This window comes from Cydia pomonella, chromosome 1 (assembly GCF_033807575.1).
Source record: "Cydia pomonella isolate Wapato2018A chromosome 1, ilCydPomo1, whole genome shotgun sequence".
NCBI lineage: Eukaryota > Metazoa > Arthropoda > Insecta > Lepidoptera > Tortricidae > Cydia > Cydia pomonella.
The window spans coordinates 16409583-16429250 of NC_084703.1; the positions used below are offsets into that span (position 1 = coordinate 16409583).

The window sequence follows — 19668 nt, forward strand, 5'->3', positions numbered from 1 at the left end:
GACCTCAGGAATACGTGGTTAAAAAAAATCCGTTTCCTCACGGGCACTTTTTATGACTTAACCTTTGAATTTTAAGCCCTACGTAGAAAATTAATTAACAATTACCTCCAATCATAACTTTGTTTTGTGGTGGTAGTCATTTTTAATAAGGAAACTGTAAAAATGTCACTGTTGCTAGGTTTGATTAGTTAGGTGCATGTGGCGAAATGCATAAACATTACAATAATTTAACAACAACAAGGACAACTTCAACAGAAGGACATGATGTCACGATCCTCAGCATTGAGGGACTAAGAAGAAGAAGACAATAATTTAATTGTTCTATTCGAATAGCGTATTTAGTGCTTATTCTAACGATATATGCTTCAATATATACTTTTATACATAGATAAGCTTAAATAGTTGAATTTGTAATATTCTCTAAATCCGCGCTGAAAACCCGACGGGGCCCCGCCACGTGACTACTTTTTACGTTTTGGCTTCTGCCACTTGAAGGGATATACTATAGGCCTTGACTAGTGATTCATTTCAAAATAAACTATTTTAATATATACATATTACACATAAGCACCCTAATGCAAAAATGAAGAAAATATATTTTGCAAAACTTTCGATCGGTTTTTTCCACTTTTATTTTGTATTGGCAGGAAAAATAGTAAAAGCATATCACAAAGACATAACAAGGTCCAAGGTTTTAAATTAGAAGGTAAAATTGGCTGAGACCTGAAATTGACGGCAGAGTGTCATCGAAATTTATACTTGAAAAAAAAGAAAAAAAGAAATAAAATGTCACCAGTTTTCATTTCATACAAAACAGAAATAGCATGGTATAAAAGTATTATACCAAACTTTTACAAAGGACTTTATGTTTAACATTATCAAGAATGGAATTTAGTGACATTCTTGAATTTACAGAATAATTAACCAGTGAAATAAAAATATTGGCGAGAGGTACAAATATATACGAACTTCCGAACCGAGTACTTGCAAAATTTTGAATGGAATTTGAAGGGTAAATATCACTCCTGCTCACCTTACAAAATAAAATAGTTGATATGAAAGTTAATAAACCAGAAATACCAAACAAATTCAACACTTATAACATAAACTATTACAGCCATTTGAGCACTTCCACAAAAACGTGAAATGGTACCTTTCACTAAGCACTATTTAAATCCCACATATTTAAATCTAGTATATCTCCTGCATCCTGTATGTGTTAAAAATGAAGCTGTTCCAATATAATGACTTATATAAATTAAACAAGCGGATTAATTTTATTTGTTTACGTTTAAAAATAGGTATTCAATTTGATTATTACTGTAATAGCCATTTAAAATATTATTTTACCTAAATTTATAATTAAAAGTAGGTACCCCTCACGAAATAAGTACTACAGAATTTTATACTTAGCAGTGTTTTTTAAAATGTACATGTATTTTACCTTCCTCGTATTAAAAATGAAAAGTAGAGTGTTTAACTCGGGTGCAAGGCACCATTTCATCATTTGGATCGTGGCTGTATGCCGGACAGGTGCGTGTGTAAAACTTATCAAAAAAGATAATATGACGGATGGATGTCTAAAATGTCACCGTATTTAAGAATCAATTAGCTTAAAAATTAGTTTTTTCTTCGTAAGAGTGATGAAAACATTGTGTGTATAACATATTTGTGTATTTATAGTGTGATTATCCATTTTATGTAACGTCCGCTAAACTAGCACAGGTCCGACGCTGACAGTGGTCACGGGCGTACTGGGGTACTGACGGTATTGCCGCGCAGGGTAACGTTTAGTAGACAAAATGTTGAATTCATAATTATGAATGAAAAATTTAACGCATCGATAAACTGACAAGCAAAATGTTAGAGTAACTTAAAAGCTATTGAATGAAGTAAATTTCATATTGATATTCATCATAGTACTTCTAAAATATCGAAATAAATACAGTTTTAAGCATATTTTCAAAGCAAAAATCTATCGAGAAAAAGATGAGCCATCGTGTTTCTGACAAGCATACGGCTAGTTCAAAGACTGAAGTTATACATACTAGAAAATAATCGATGAAATCCTTGTACAAGCCTGTAAATATCGATTTAAAAATAGCGCATTTTACTATACACCGCGCCTTAAGTCAGATATACTCGTATTTTCTGGCGAACGTACTTGCCTAGTATGAGAGATCTAGTATATTTAAAAAGACTGAATATCTCATACAAGGCCGTGAGTATCATCAATGTTGAAAATGACATTAAATATTAAGTATTTTTAAACTTGTCAATGGAAAAATAGTCAAAAGGGACGCGAGGATAACGATGTTGCATGCAGGTAGTCCGTCTTGTATATTTACTAGTCTCTGGTATGAGTAAATAATAATATAATTAGAAGGCTTAATATATTTTAACATATTCCTACGACCAAGTCTGTAATATTGTATAAAATAAAATAGGCTGTTCCCGTTTAGATGCTATACCAGTTCATTATGTAAAGTGGGGCCTAAAACAACTCTTTGCGAATATAAAGTGTTATCAGCCGGATCCAAAACATCGCCAAATTTTAAAAGGCGGCTTTTACTAATATGAGCTACATCATGATGTCGGAAATACGCGTAATAAAAAAAACTGGTAAAATTATAATAACTAGGCATACAGGACAGGACAATCATACAACATTAAATAAACTAGGGGACTCTTTGATCATGGTCATGGCCCGTACATTTCATGCCGTTGACAGAAAAATGACGTCACTCTACGTAGAGCATAATTTGTATTTTCGTAATAATGAATCATTTGTCAACCTATTTAGCTAACTGATACAGATTTTTGACAATCGGTACGGAAACTTCTGACTAATATCTTTTTGTCACTGAACTAAATAATAGATTATTACTTTATTATAACACTTTTTTTTTACAGTGTATTTACGTAAAAAGTATTTATTTTCTACGCGTCCATGCTAAGCATGCATAAGCTATCTAAATTTGTAGTGTTGTAAATAAACTCCCTGTATGTTAAATTACGTCATTTTTATGTCAACGGCATGAAATATACGGGCCCCGTACCCCTAGTGTAAATATTTTCGACAGCGAAACGTGACGTACGCGTTTGCGTTAAGTGTAATTTTGTATGAGATTTTTGACTTTCCAAAACGTCCCGCTTGGCGCGCTGTTCAAAAACCCATACAAAATGAGACTTAACGCAAACGCGTACGTCACGTTTCGTTATCGACCAAATTTACACTAGGGGTACTGATCATGGTATAATTATTGTACAAGTCTAGTTCAGTGTTATAGGCGCATTAAGTAGAATGAAATGATAGGTAGTTTTAATAGCTATTTAACTTCTTTTATTCGTGTTAGTAATAATAATAAGGTATACAGAAAGAGTCAGGCTATATAATTGAAGGTTTTCATTGAAATACTCGTAAGATATTTAAGGATTGAATAGAACAACAGCTTTTATGTTTATCCTTTTGTTCTCGCCGTGCCCTTTAATTACACAGCATCTACTTCGCAATTAAATGAGGTTTACTCACCCAAATTATAAAGAAAGGCTAATTAATGAAAAGTTCAAAATAACCACTTACCTAAATGAGTCTTTTCCTCAGTAAAGTTGAAATTTTTAGAATTTTTTTTTCGGTATATACCTATGTAAACATTTCTACGTATAGGAAACAAAAAAATTGTAATACCTAAAGTTTGACACCTAGCGTGTGCGTAACTTACTTTCTATGCATCTCACTCGTGCTCGCATATTAGTGCGAGCGAGATGTATACATAGAAAGTAAGTTATACAGACGTTAGTGAATTTGTCAGTTTGGCACTAACACAGTCGCGTTAAGGCCACTTAATGATATTTAGTACCTACGGAGGTGGTATAATTTAACGTACAATTAAGTCATATTAAGAATTAACTAAGTACACGATGCCGATATATATAAATAACCTTCCTTTTGCGACATGTTCATAAATTAGTACAGAAAAAAGGCTACCCCGCATGCCGTGAGATATGGGCAATATAACAGCCATGATGTACGTTGGATGGGAGTTGCGCGGTCAATATTGATATGCCTTTATGACCCATTTACCTTTTCGGTTGCCGCGTAACGCGGGGCCGACACCGGCGGAATTCCGTCAGTGTGCCGTTTAAAATTCACACTGCTTTTTGAACGGCTAACTTGTTTACGTTGCCTCCGGCTATTCGAACTACATATTTACTTCTTCTATTTTATGCGATGCGCGTATTAAATCAACTATCTTTTTCATTTTATATATTAGCCAAGGGCCGTTTGGATCGATAATCGTATTTTAGCAGTTTGTGCCTACGTGACAAAATATGTTGCTGATCTACCTTTAAAAAAAGCCAGATGTTGTATTGGTATAATTAATTCTCTATATGCTACGAGCAATCTCAATCACTCGGTGCTCTACTTAAGTACTTATATAATACTTTGACATAGTATAGAATGTATAAACGGTCTAAGCATTACATACAATTCCAAATGAACGTCCGGATTTGTGTAGAATGCTTACGTATTCCGTAGAATACTTAACTATAATAAATAAATCAACCTATTATGGGATACTTCTACTTTCGTCCTAATGGCCGAAAGATAACTAACGAATATATGCATGCAAATTTATGGTCATACTCGTATAAGTAATTTTTACGCATTTTCGAGGGGCTTTTTTATGCTTACTTTGCCCGATTTCATTTAGTAATTCTTCCCAATGACTAGGTATTTAATACATAATACTCGTATCATGTATGAAGAGGGTATAAGTCTAAGGAATAACGAAAAATAAAATATTGTACAAACATAATTCGGGTTAGAAATACAATGGCTGCATTCAGCACTTTTTCAGTACCTACCTATCACAATTTAAGGCATTTACTGGAATATATAATCATATTTAATTATCGGTTAATAAATATAAACACCGATGTGATGAATATATAATGTAATTCAAGAAAGTGTGTGAAATGTCATCTTCTCGTCATAATTATAATTGTTTATTAATTAGCTTGTTAAATTTAAACATAAATGATTAAGGTAATATACTAAGAAAGTACTAAGAGGTAAATTTTGTTCGTACTGTCTTACCCAGACATGACTCCAAATGCATTGGAAGACACAAACACAAAGTGAGCATTAAGTAGATGCCTTCACCATCAGTCTTCTTCGGCTTGACGGTTCTCGAACTATTTTAAAAGCACTTTATATCGCTGAAAGTAAACTACTCGTAGCTCTGTGGAGGTGGATATAACTTCTATGTGGTTATATTTAAGATAATTTTGAATACATGATAGATTTGACTATTATTTAAGCGTTTGTTTTAATTTAATGAGGGCTAACGCATTTAATTTCGCCGCTAGGGGCGCTAGTGTAGACGGAGGTCATTCAAAATGTCAAATGCATAGTACCTATTTTGGGGGTCACAACTGTCATAAGCTTTTTTTACGCAATATTTAACTTCTTATTCATAATTGTGGTAAATCTTATTTCTGTTTTTGATTATTCATGGTTTGGTAAACAGTACATATAGGTAGTTCAATGAATTCAATTTTCGTAGTTTAAAAAAAGTGCCAACTAAAATATATGCCAAATTTAACAGGCTTAAAAAACGATACATTTAGACGCTAAAACACTTTTGGGTATATTACAACGTATTAATTTTGTTTTAAGTAAGTAAGCATAGCAGAATTTTGAGAGCTGTTTTCTGGACTACCGTCTACAGTAGTGCCAACTGGTGAGCACAAAAACAGTAGCCCTCGTTGTTTGTCTGAAATGGAATATTAAGTCCCAATAATAATAGTTTTAATGTTTAATTCAATAAGCCTTGTATAAATGTTCATGTAAAATTTGAATGCAATGCCGATTGTCGACTCGACACAGGACCAACGATCGCTCGCAGCTTCAGCGATAAATCAACTCCACGCTTTTATGTATAAAAGGAAAAAAAGTTCAGTAAAGTCGTTTATTTGTTTCCAACTATATTCGAGCGGTTCCCGAGCCTCTATACTTTAATAAAAATCTTACAGTGGAATTGAAATTTCACATTTCGTCGCACTGGGCATAGGGGGGAGGGTGGGGGTTTAGTTACCGGGAGAAATGGTTCACAGGAAACTTTCCGTGTTCGGCGTTAATTAGATAGAAAATTCGATGTTACTTGCAATGGGAATATGGTTTTCAATCAAATAAAGTACAGTATCAATATATAAAACTGTTATCAATTTGCTTGTAAAATATTAAACTTGTAATAATACAACTAAACCTTGATAGCATTTTTTTCAGGCGCTGAATAAATGCGTGTGCGTAAATCGTTCTTCGAGTAACATGGTCACAGCAGTTCATTGGTTCTTCCCAAATTTATAACAAACGCATATACTTACTTAAACTAAAGTATATTGATTGCATAACGCCTGATCCACCTTCTCGTCGGAAGTTTTGTAACGACATTTGATTCTTTGTTGTTCAAATGAGATAATTGTTGAGTTTTGTGGAGTTACGATTTGTGGGATTACGGTTATTTAAGAAAACCTAACATGTAACGGTAGCGCCGTGCCACCCACCATCCCGCGGTGCGCATACTCCATGTCAGAAATCTCATTCACGCAGAGAGATATTCGGCGGGAGTTGCTATCCCTAGACGTTCATAAGTCGAGCGGGCCAGACGGCATACCAGCGATAGTGCTTAAGCAGTGTGCTCCTGAGTTGTGTCCCGTGTTAGCGCGCCTTTTCACACTCTCCAGCAAGAAACGGCATGTTCCATCTTCGTGGAAAATGGCCCTTGTGCACCCTGTGCCTAAAAAGGGTGACAGATCGGACCCATCGAATTACAGGCCTATCGCTATTACCTCTCTTCTCTCCAAGATCATGGTGCGTATAATTAACACAAAGCTCCTGAGATACCTAGAAGAACACGATCGGATCATCGACCGCCAGTATGGTTTACGTCACGGTCGCTCGACTGGTGATCTTCTAGTGTATCTCACACACCGCTGGGCTTCGGCCATTGAGAGTCAAGGTGAGGCATTGGCAGTTAGCCTAGATATAGCGAAGGCGTTCGATCGGGTCTAGCATCGAGGTTTCTTGTCGAAGTTACCATCTTATGGATTGCCGGAGGGACTATGCAAATGGATCGCTAGCTTTTTGTCCGGCAGACGCATACGAGGCGTAGTAGACGGAAGCTGCTCCGATAGCATGGACATTAACGCTGGCGTTCCGCAAGGTTCTATGACATGTTGTCTATCGACGACATTCATTTCTATGCAGACGACAGTACTGGGGATGCCTATTACACAGGCCGTGCCAACATCCCTCGTTCCGTGGTGCTGGAGAGTCGTGAAAAGCTTGTGTTGGACATTGAGAGAATGAGAGCACTCTATCCAGAGTTTCGGTGTGGGGTCGGGACAATCTAGTCCGATTCAATCCCACGAAGACACAAGTTTGCGCGTTCACCGCTAAGAAAACCCCATTTACTGTGGCCCCGCATTTCCAAGGCATAGCCCTTACTATGTCAGGGAGTATTGGGATCCTGGAAGGGAAGGCTGCGCTAGCATCCAAAAAACTCGGTGTGCTCAATAAAGCGAGGCGATACATTACTCCGGGGCAAAGACTGCTGCTAAATAAATCGCAAGTCAGACCCCATATGGAGTATTGCTGTCACCTTTGGGCAGGAGCACCTGCATGCCAGCTTGGACCCTTTGACTCACTCCAAAGGCGTGCTGTGTGAATCGTTGACGATCCCAAACTCACAAGCGGTATTGAACCTTTAAGTCACGCACAAGGAGAGACTTTGCCTCCTTGTGCGTGTTCTACCGCTTGTACAATGGGTTGTGCTCTGAGGAATTGTTTGACATGATGTCAACGGCCACTTTCTATCACCGCACCGCTCGCCGTCAGCAGGGTGTTCATCCTCACACCTTAGAACCTAAATGGTCGCGTACTGTGCGGTTCAAGAGAAATTTCCTCCCGCGGACGCTCCGGCTGTGGACTGAGCTCCCTTCCGAGGTTTTTCCGAGGGTCTACAGTATGGGGTTCTTCAAAAAAGGAGTGTACAGGTTTTTAAAGGGTCGGTAACGCGCATGGAGTTGCAGGCGTCCATAGGCTGCGTTGACTGCTTACCATCAGGCGGACCGTATGCTTGTTTGCCACCGTCGTGGTATATAAAAATGTATCTTTTTAAATAAATAAAATACATGATTTATAAAATAAAACAATTTTGCTTATTTCAATTCAAGTATTAAGAAAGATAAATCTGTTTATTGAATTTCACTCGTAGGTAAAAGTATCGTTATAATAGGTTATTTCGTAAATGTTAAAATATTATTTTAGGTGGTAGGTAGTCTTTACTTTAAGTGGCTTAACATATTTAAGTGCCTTATAAATATCATTCCTACGTATTTCCTTTAACTAGGATCATACTTTATATGCTTATTATTTGTTATAATGTTCTCTAGGTGTTTTTCCACGATGTGTATAATATAGGTAATTTTTTTTCACATTGCTTGGGTACGGTGATAGCAATTTTGCGTTTTCAGGTTATAAATTGCATGAGAATGACATTTGTCACCGTACCCAAGCTAGGCGAAAAATATAGGATTCATACAAAATAACATTTGATATTTACCAGTCATTTTCCGGTGACGGAAATCATATAAGTATATAATTGACGAGCGGTTTGACCTAGTGGGTAGTGACCCTGCCTACGAAGCCGATGGTCCCGGGTTCAAATCCTGGTAAAGGCATTTATTCGTGTGATGAGTATGGATATTTGTTCCTGAGTCATGGGTGTTTTCTATGTATACAATTTATTTAATTTATAAATATTTATATATTATATAAATCGTTGTCTAAGTAGGTACCCTCAATACAAGCCTTATTGAGCTTACTGTGGGACTTAGTCAATTTGCGTAATAATGTCCTATAATACTTATTTATTATTTATTTATTTATAGTAAAGAATTCGAACTAATCCCAATAAGGCCTAATTCCCCTCTGGCTAGAACTTCAAATATCCATTCCTGTTAACTAGTACCCAAGCCAATACTTGGCAATAGTTTTCCAAAGCAGACTCCGGGCTCTTTGATTGCAACAGAAACTGATTTCATTAGCTAAAAGGTTGTTTGACTTCTTTCTGAAACACATTACACTGTTATTTTTTTATGAACGCCATGTTAATAGTTATATTTCTTTAATACTACTTTGGTGACAAACAAGTATGGTGGTAAGCGGTTGACATAGCCTAAAATGCTTGCAACTTCAGAAGTTGCCGTTGGCGATCCTTTTTCTGGCGTACCTATCATCATCATCATTCATATGATACGATAGGAACAACTCAACTTCTGAAAAACCGACCTATGTATAAGGATCGAAAGTACTTACATTTAACGAAACTCCACACAAGCATTTAGTATGATTGAGAATTCAGGTATCAGTATGAATTGGTTTAGGTTGGTAATTGGATGTCTGTCACCAGGGCTACCATGTAATTGCAAGATTTGTTTGTGTTGACACAAGGCCTCAACGTTGTCTCAATACAAAATTGAATACTCAATCCGTAGCCATTTTGGTAGTTACACTGCTGTGTATGTGTGGGTTTTTAAGTATGTGGACTGGTCGATTATAATCATGTTAAGTATATGTTTTATTGAATTTCGTTAACTCCGGGGTGTATTAAAAAAAAATTGTTTTTTTATAAAAAGTAATTAAATGTTGCGTTTAAAAAAAAAAGAGAACTGGGTATGTGTATTTACGTTTAGTGGCAAATGTACACACTCGTACTAAACACGAATAAATATGTAAACAGGCCCTAAGGCAAGTGTACACGCTTGTATGGGCCTTATAAGATAAAAATAAATTATTGATTATCTCAGTAATGGAGCTAATTAGAATACCAGTGTATTTGAGAAAGATACTTAATATAAGCTCAGGAATGCACCCTTGAAATTAACGAAAAAAAAAACACGGTGTTTATCGATAAGCACTACCACGCACTACACAGCAGAACGGAATAGTAATTAATCGAAGCTTCGATATCTTCACTAAAAATAAACATCATGTATGCTAACGGATAATATTTTTTAATATAATAATATAACCTAAATTCTTGTGGAAAACATATTTTAGGAGTTATTTATGTATTGTAATTAAAAATCCGAAATTTTCCTTCGTTTCAAACTATGTTGTCACGATAAAATCGTCACCTGATAATCACGATAAAGAATAAAAACGTTATCTGTATATTTTCCGTGTACTTAGTTAATCCTTTGAAATAAAATAAAAAATGTAAAAAATATCGATAGTTTATCGATATGACTTAATCGACATGGCCACAACAAGCTGGTTACACATTGTTAATCGTACATAAAAACCAAGTGATTATGGTGACAGCTGGCATTAGCTTCATCTTTTGAATTTGATATATCTGTGTTCAGACATATTTGACAAGAAATGTAGTCTTGCCAGTTTAATTTCTATACTTTATTGTCAGACAGCAGGTATAAATATATATAGTCCAGGGAAAATTACTACATTTAGATGTTCTTGGCTGCCATGGGGATTCCAGTCTAGGGCTTGCCTCGGTATGTGTTTAGGATCCCTTCGGAGTGTATGCCCAATCCAACTCCATTTCCGGCGTTTGATCTGTTGATCGATCGGGGTCTCATTGCAGCATCTCCAGAGGCTGGCATTAGAGATTTTCTCGGGCCAGTATATACCGAGAATCCGGCGGAGGCAGCGGTTAACACAGACTTGTAGCTGGTGCGAGATGTCATTTGTAACCTTCCACGTCTCGCACACATACAGCAATACGGTTTTTACGTTTGATCGGAATATTCTGAGCTGCAAAGTTTAAGTAGTCCAAATTATGTTCGTCATGTTGGTTTGCTGTTTTATCCGTGTTTTTTTTTACTAGAATTAAATTAAATATCAAAAGTGCTGTCAACCTTAGTCTATGACCAAATAGCCCGTCAAATTTTTGATGTTAATTCAAGTAACTTAAATATGGAACGTAGAGGCAAGGAACAGAAACTCCTTAGGCAGAATTGTTGCAAAAGTGTGTCCAGCTGTCAGCTATACAAAGGAAATTAAAGTAACCTAAAGTATGGTGTTGGCGCAAGATGTTGGGGATTTTATGGACGGCGCGCCAGACTAATGCGTCAATCCTGACGGAATTAAAAATCCAGTGCCAGTTGTCATCCATTTGTCTCCAGCGGATCCTTAGTAACTTGGGACACGTAGCCAGACGGGATCCGCACAACTTCGAAAAGCGCATTATTGTTGGCATGGTGGATGGAGGACGGAATAGTAGACATCCCCCAACCTGAAGAGTGGACATTGTTGTAAAGAAGGCCTGCCAAGGATTTACACAGGCGCCTATTATGAGGAAGGCGGAAAATCATGCAGAATGGAGAGCCTTGGTGCACAAAATAACGATCTCATGTGGTCGCGACCCTCAGTCATGAGGAAACGAGGAAGAAGAAAGTATGTTTGGCAAGCTGGTATGCATTTTTATCGGTGTTTTTACTGGAAGTGAAATAAAAAAATCAAAAGTGCTATCAACCTTAGTCTTTGCCCATACAAGAAGTGTGATAGTTTGTGGAAGATATTCCTTCATTCCGGCGTAATACCGCCTTTAATGGATGTTTTTGTAACTGTACATTAAAAATCAAAAGTGCTATCAACCTTAGTCTATGCCCATACGAGAAGTGTGATAGTTTGCAAATATATGGATGAAAAAATACAATTTCTCATGTTTCCAAATCACATTAATTGATAAATTTGTAACCTAACCCCTCTTATTCATAAAACTTAGCAAACCTTTGTAAATTTTCCCACTTTCTAACAAACACAAAAGTCGATATTGCAGACAGGGACTAACGATAATAATTGGCATTTTAAATTTAACAGACGTTTATGAATAATGCCATAAATATATAACTGTTACAAATAACAAGTATCATACAATTGTTAATCTTAGTTTTTATAAACCTTGGTGGGGTTGATTTCAAAGGTTAGTTCATATTTTTTCCAAAGAATAAAGAGCCTTCTAACAAATAAAGTGATATTCCTAACTTTGTGGCAATTGTGGCAATATATCTTTATCGCCTCTGAAAATCAAGCTTTAATCAATATTATTTTAGGAGAAATTTAGTTATATCGATCTCCTGGAAAATCATGCCCAATGTTTGTAAACATCCCTTCAATCATACTTTACATAATAAGGCTGATCAAACAAACTCTTTATCTCACTTACGCGAGCGGAGCCGCGGGTACGTCTAGTAGAAAAATAATATTGTTAATCTCATTTTCTTACTACTTGCAACACTTATCAAATCAGTACCTATTTGAGGATATGCTGATGATTTACGTCAAAACAGTGCATCTTTATGTAATAATCTAATGATATATTGTCTTTTTTTATTACTCAATTTAACCCATTTATTTTTGCACAAAAAAACTTTTTATTTGTAAAAAAATATCCGTAGGAAGAAGCAGACGGTGTGACACCGGATACACCTATCAGTATATTTTTATTAATTTTTGCAATGAAAACTCTTGAAAGCTACTTCGAGAAATATAGGTACTTCAAGCTTATACAATAATCAATGGTCTGTAAAAAACATTTGTCTCCGTCAAACTCGGCAAAATGCCACCAGATACGAGTTCCGCACGAGCGAGTGAAAACTAGTTTTTATAATATGGTTTAAAATGTTACGTATTTTTAAAATTTTCATTTCACTAGGTAAGGTAATTCAAATCCATAGATTTCTACCTTTTTCAATGCCGCGCTTTCTTCGACACCACCCCACTTCCATCCCTCCCTAAAATAAATTATCGAGATTAAATTTTACAAAAAAGAAGGACTTTTTCGGCATGTTTTACTTCTAAACTAAATTTCCTTAAAACATTTACGCTTTTGAGGGTGGATTTATTTTACCTCTAGGGTTTTTTCCTGTACAGTCGATTTCATAAATGTGTATACATTGTTTTCATCATATTACAATAAATTAAAGTGAAAAAATGTTGGTATACATATTTATGAACTCGACTGTACAAGAAGAATACTTCATGAGGTAATATGTACACTTTCATTTATAAATGTCTCCCGGGCATTTTCATAAAATAAGGGGAATTAAATAAAAACAAACTTGCGTTTCCATGCTACAGATCGTGTTATTCACAACGACGCGTGACTGGTGACTCGCAATGTCATGTAATTAAAGTTAGATTCGACAAATAGCGCGTCATCGTGGATGACACAATCTATACTGTGCAAAGGCAGCCTTTATTATGTTACTCAACTCTATTGTATTTATTTTAATCATAATCAGTAAAGTAAAAATTATCCTTATCGCATTTCGATAATATGATTATGAATGAATTAATGAATGAAATCTTTATTTCAGGCAACTAGTGGCCCATAGATAAATATCTTAAAACTAACATACATATTATAAGTTATGAGTAATGACATTAGTAGTTTATGTGACTGCTACGTAATAAAATGCATTAAAATACACGAGTGTGGGTTTAAGAAACGAACGAAGTGAGTTTCTTAATAGGATCACACGAGTGTTTTAATGTCTAATTATGTACAGTTACATACACTATTTTATTTACACACATATTCTAAACTTTCTATGATATATTCACTAACCCAAATTACAGGGCATCGTTGCTCTCTTGGCGGAACTCGCGGATATGTTGTGACGTCACCGAAAATTTTTTATCGCTCATTTTACACGAAACATTTGCTATAGTTACTTTAAAAACAACATATTAATTGTATAGTTAAAACTAATTAAAAGATAAACTGTACGTCAAATGGCGGCAAATGAAAACTTTTTTCACGCATGTCACGCATTCGTAGTTTTTTTTTAATTCAGAGTCAAACTAGAGTCGGGGGGCCTATTTCCGTATCATTCGATACAAACTAACATGCGATATATGTCAAAATTGTATGCAATTGACATCTCAAAAAGGCATCTCGACTGATATTAGAATAGAGTTCAAATGGATTTTTTTTAAGAGATGTTCCTAATTTGATGTCATAACCAAATCGATTTTGATGTAGGTAGTTATGAAGCAATTACAACATCATATCAGATAAGAAATTTGTTGTAACAAAACAGTTTATCGTAATTTTTGCCATTATTTACGGATTTTGAAGGCATTAAGAGAGTTTATGATATGTGTGTAGATAAAATATTTTAAAACGAAATACTACTAATCACATTATGGTTGCGATGCATTACGCAACCCCACAATGTCAAGGAGCCGATGTTCCAATACCTGAAGATTGACAATTTGTATTATGTTATATACTAGAGTCAGACCAAACTATTTTTACACAGACTTTGCAGTGAAGTGTGGGGGGTGTCACAAAAAACGTCGTATTTTAAAGAAAAGATGACCTGTGTTATGACATTACCGCACTTTGTCTGGTCAAAGTTGGGTCAGAGTTATTTGAATTAGTACCCGTACCACGAGTCACTGACAGTGTCAACACTGACATATGCGCTAATGTCTACGTAATTTAGTTTCTATACATCTCGCTCGCACTAATGTATCAGAGTGAGATGCATAGAAAGTAAGTCACGTATAGGTAGCATACGTAAGCATTGTAGCAAGGTAAATGTGATAAGCAACTAAACTAACATTCGAGGGCAAAGTTATTCTTTTGCCAAAACCTTAGGCATATTTCATCCTATTACAGTAGGTACAGCAGAGATTTCAATTAGAAATACTGAAATGCGAAAAAATAAAAATAAAACTAGCCAAGACCGATTTTTTTGTTAGCGAGACTCACGCTTGACTTTGTTTTTCTGTAAATAATTATTTTATACGTTATATGTTAGGCCCAGTAGTATCGTAGATATATAAGGTGTGGGAATGGTCAGTGTGGCCTACGCCTATGATTTTAAATAACTTCATAACTATTTCATTATTAAAAAAAGAATCTCACAAAGAGCCATTCTATTTAACATGTCACACGGTTGATTATAAGCTTTTTTTTTTTCAAATTTCAACCCCAAAAGTGGATCCCATATTCTAAATTTATTAATTAAAACTTCTCGTCCGCGTTTGGGTCACCTACTTACAAATATGTAACATATTTCAACTCAATCGGTCCAGTAGTTTCGTAGTAAATTGCCTGTGACAGATGGGAGGACAGAAAGACACACGAGTGATCATATAAGGGCTCCATATATTTCTTTTGAAATACGGAACCATAACAAGTTGTAATTTGGCGGTGAATATGCCGTCCACGTACGTTAATGTATGGTCTGGAGCAGGTGGCGCGAAATGTCGCAGCTCTCGCTTACAACTTTATTCCGGTAGGTAACATTCATTCCCCATTTTTCCAATACCGTCGCTGACTTGCAACTACCGTGAGCAAGGCTTTTATTCCCATGAACCGCTTACCCAGCGCAAGCGAGCGATATCCTCAGCGAGCCAGTAAAAATATGCTTTCTGATTACGCATAGTTTGAAAATCGTAATGTAAAACTGATGCCAGTTCGCCTGACGGAATCGCTTGCCTGTTCATGGTAACAAGTGGCGCCAAGCGGTGCCTTGCGCCCCGCGGCGAACGCAAACTCCAACCTCTCCGTATATTATCTTTACAGGGCTTATTACCAATAATATATTATCTTAACGTCGTACATTTACCTTTTCTCTGTTACTTGATCGAGAAAAATCAAAACCTTCATCTCATATCATTACACAAATAGTTTTAGTACATACTATGTTTACTTATAAATGAACCCAATCGTATTATATTTCGTTTCTTAATTTGCATTGCGAGTTCAGAACTTCGAGATTGTTCCGCATGAATTTAAAGAGGATTCATTAATAGCCGTGACAATGCTAGCATAAATTATAGGCGTTAGATACGGTCAAGAATATTTATAAATAAATAAAGAATAATAGCTACGTATAATAGACAGGATAAAAATTGGCTTCTGTTGTAGGTTTTTCATTACATAGACGTGCACAGTAATGTAATGTCATAAAAATGCCTAGCGCTTATAAAAAAAATATATTCTTTTCCTGCATAATTTTATAAAAATGTGTATAATACATATAATAAAAGCGCTGCAGCAAACGCACTGCCTCATATAATAATAACTCCACAAAGAAAAGATAATACTCGTAATTGTCGCTGTAAAAAATTGGTTAGAAATATCTTAGTGCTATTTTTTACGAATATATGCGTATTTTTAACTAGTTAATTTATTTAACTTTTTTGTCCTCTGTACTCTAAAATATAACTAAATTATACAAACTGATTTCGCAATCGCAATTAAGAAAAGTTAATTCGTTTCTGCATTAGAGCATTTTACTTTCCAAATAGGTTTTTTTTTTAATTTTAAGGTTTTAAATGGATTTATTGTAGAATTTCCATTTTGATATTTAACTCCTCATTCTAAATAACGATACTTTTACTTTAAAAGGTTAATTGAAAGTACCCTCAAGAAATACGTACTATAAAAGTTTATACTTAGTCAAATAGTCATATTGTTTTTTTTTACTTACCTCATATTCGATATTAAAAGTAAAGTGTTTAATTTGGGTGAAAGACATTATATTTGTCTCGGATTATTGGCCCTCTCACTGCGTTCAAGTACCAAACTACCTCGACTGAAATGAGTGCCTTTCATCCCTTGGCCACTTCCTTTCACTTGGCCTTTCATCTCATCCATTTACTATTTCAACTCTAGTGTAAAGGGAGAAGTCAATGTATTTAAATTAAACAATTTCTTGTAACGGTTCATATAGTATGCTAAAAATACATGTTGCAGTGCCATTAGTTACGTTATTTGGACAGAATACACAAAAAACATAATCATACTCGGTTTGATCAATCATTAAACTCTGAAATTGCATTTACATTTTTAAAAAGCTGCTGAATCATAATCGACATGAATGATATGATACTACCCACTCGAGTTTTATCATATCAATAGATTTATACGATCGACTTTTTTTCGTGTTTTCTACTTTCACTTTGTGGTTTTTATATCACATTATATTTTATATACTTATGCTGTATCACAACAAAGCCTGACATTCCCGTTTCCCGTTAGAAAAAATATTTATTTTACCCACCTTACTATTTTTGGAAAGTTTGACTTCATTCACTTGAATAAATGCAGTGGACATTTACTTACCTACATAAGTAAGTACTTATAAATAACTTTATGTTTGAAAGTGTATTTATTATCTTGTAATAATATTTAGCTTTTGGCTGACTTTTAAGTAGAAACCTAATCTTTCGATAATCTCAAGGTTTTTTTTAATCATCTAAGTAAAAAAGTACTAAATTGTTGTTGGTTTCTCTAAGTTCTATTATTGAAAAAAAAAGGATATGTATGTTCTATTCTGGGGTAACGGATCTTATCTAAATATAAATAAATAATTGAAGTATTTATAACAATACTTTAATTGCTCGCTTTTTATAAAAGTACCTATTACTTTTTATAATTTATAGTGTTCAATTGCCTGATATTACGAAAATCATCTACATGGTTCCTGTACTTATATACTTATACAATAGTTGTTACTAGAAAAAGACAATCCAAAACAATATAAATACCTTAGCAAGCGAAATAAAACAAATTAAATTAAGGTGTAAAATTTATTCATGCAGTACTCTTCGGCTGAAGCAGGAAATATCAAAATATCCACTTCAGTGGTGTATCTGTAAAACTAAATTAAAATCAGCAAAATAAAAAAATATGTCAAAAAATATAGGTATATATTCCATAAAACCAATTTCAATTTCCTACATACCTGTTAAAAGCGGCACAGGTCAAAACCACAGCACAAAACGTTCATTGTCACTTAAAAGTCATGACCACAAAAAACAACACAGCCACTCTGTAATTTAAAGTCAAAGAATAGAACTGCGGTGGATATTTATACAGGTGATTTGAACATTGCTACGAGGTCGTAGCGACGCGCGGCACCGAGGACTGCTGGTAGGAGACTGCGGCGGCTGCGGACGTGGCTCTGAGCGCGAAACGGACCCGCAGGGGCATTTATGCGAGTTGGGGTGGCAACGCGCACGCGTCCAAGACCCTGTTGCTTCACAGTGACGGGCTAGGCTCGTTCCCCTGTCGATGAATCCACTTTATATTGAACTGGCTTAATAGACAGATGGAAGTTACTGATTGTTAAGTCGACTACTTAGGTATGTATTCCGCTTCCGTTATAAAAACATGTATTTCCCTACTCGTATATTTATAAAGTCGCTTAGATGAGCGACCTAGACTTGTTAGTTAAGTGTTTAAGTATCATTTATAGCTGTATTCTTTTCTATTTGTACCAATGTAACAATGTGGATATCCAAAAGGAACAATATGGAAAGGAACAACGTAGGTATATCCTCGGACTAAATTATTTTACACCATAATTTAACGAGCGCATAGCGATAGGGAGCACTTTACGTTCTCTTTCTAATCGTCATTGTGCAGTCAAATAAGCGTAAAAAAGATGTGTATTTTAACCCATCATCCGTACCGATATTTAAGACCTTAACCGTACTACTTTTGAAACCCAGATGCTGAATTAGAGAAAACGACCGGAACCACCACTGTCTTAAGATATGCATGCGGCACATTGAGAGACCTGTCCATAAGTACAAAACGATTACAAGTTCTGAATCCATAACACTAATAATAATATCGATATCGATAACCAATTAAACAATGTCGACAATTATATGAATTTCCTTCACTAAACGTCCTCCCCTCACACCCTTACCACCTGTAACTCCCCACCTCCCTATCGTTTAAACACTGACTTATCAAAAAACTTACGTTTAAGTTGGAGATGTCGTTACAAGTTTGCCACTAGAGGCGGTCTTGCTTTTGAGTTAGGCTTGAGGTATATTGGTGAAGACTAGTAGAACATAGGCCTGAGCAGTTCGGCAAATTATTCACAATTACAACTAAGCATCTACAACATTGCTAATATTTTCTTACAACAATGATAAATAATTAATTGTTCGACGTACATCAGTCAGTACAGATAAACCTGACCCCTCCTTCATTCTTCTATACAGTATCTTTTTTGTTTAAAATGCTCAAATCGTATTTAAGTTGAGATTTGGTCATGGGATCCTGGGGAAATTGAGAAACGTTTCCAATTATTATAGAGCCACTTAAAATTTTCGGATTTTTTATATAGTAATTTAAGCATTACAAAATTTTTGGTCAAGTAGTGGTCAAGCTGATTAAGGCTTTAAATTATCATTTTACACTGTTTGTAAACTCGGGTCTTTTTTTAGTAAAGCGTTGAAAAATATGTTTTTTTTTTTCAATTTAAATCTTTGGGCTCGTGACAACTGGGAACTCCTAGGCTTATAGGGAATCTTAAATATTTTATATACATCATTTGAAGTAAGATATTTTTCTGCCGATATTTATTTCAAGATAGTAGAGAATATAGACTCGGACCTATTCTGCGGATTTACCCAAATACACTTAACTTATATCATTTGGAAAGCAATGGAACCGCGTGAGTTAGGTTGTTGTTATTCCTACTACTAATTTGATCAGGACGTTAAGCAGCTGCACATCGGTGGAAACCAGTGGAATGCCTGGAGCTGCTGGATGAAGACTGATGGCATATTACACTATTTTGTGAAGTTAATTAGTT

At 35.3% G+C, this 19668-nt stretch overlaps 1 protein-coding gene across 1 annotated transcript in view; it reads right to left on the reverse strand.

Moving 5' to 3' along the window:
• LOC133516815 (epithelial discoidin domain-containing receptor 1-like) overlaps positions 1–19197 on the reverse strand; it is a 277132-nt gene extending 257935 nt beyond the window's left edge. The window contains exon 1 of the mRNA XM_061849795.1: positions 17800–19197. The gene's annotated coding sequence lies outside the window, so the exon portion shown is untranslated. The remainder of the gene's footprint in view (positions 1–17799) is intronic.
• Between the last annotated feature and the right edge of the window lie 471 nt (positions 19198–19668).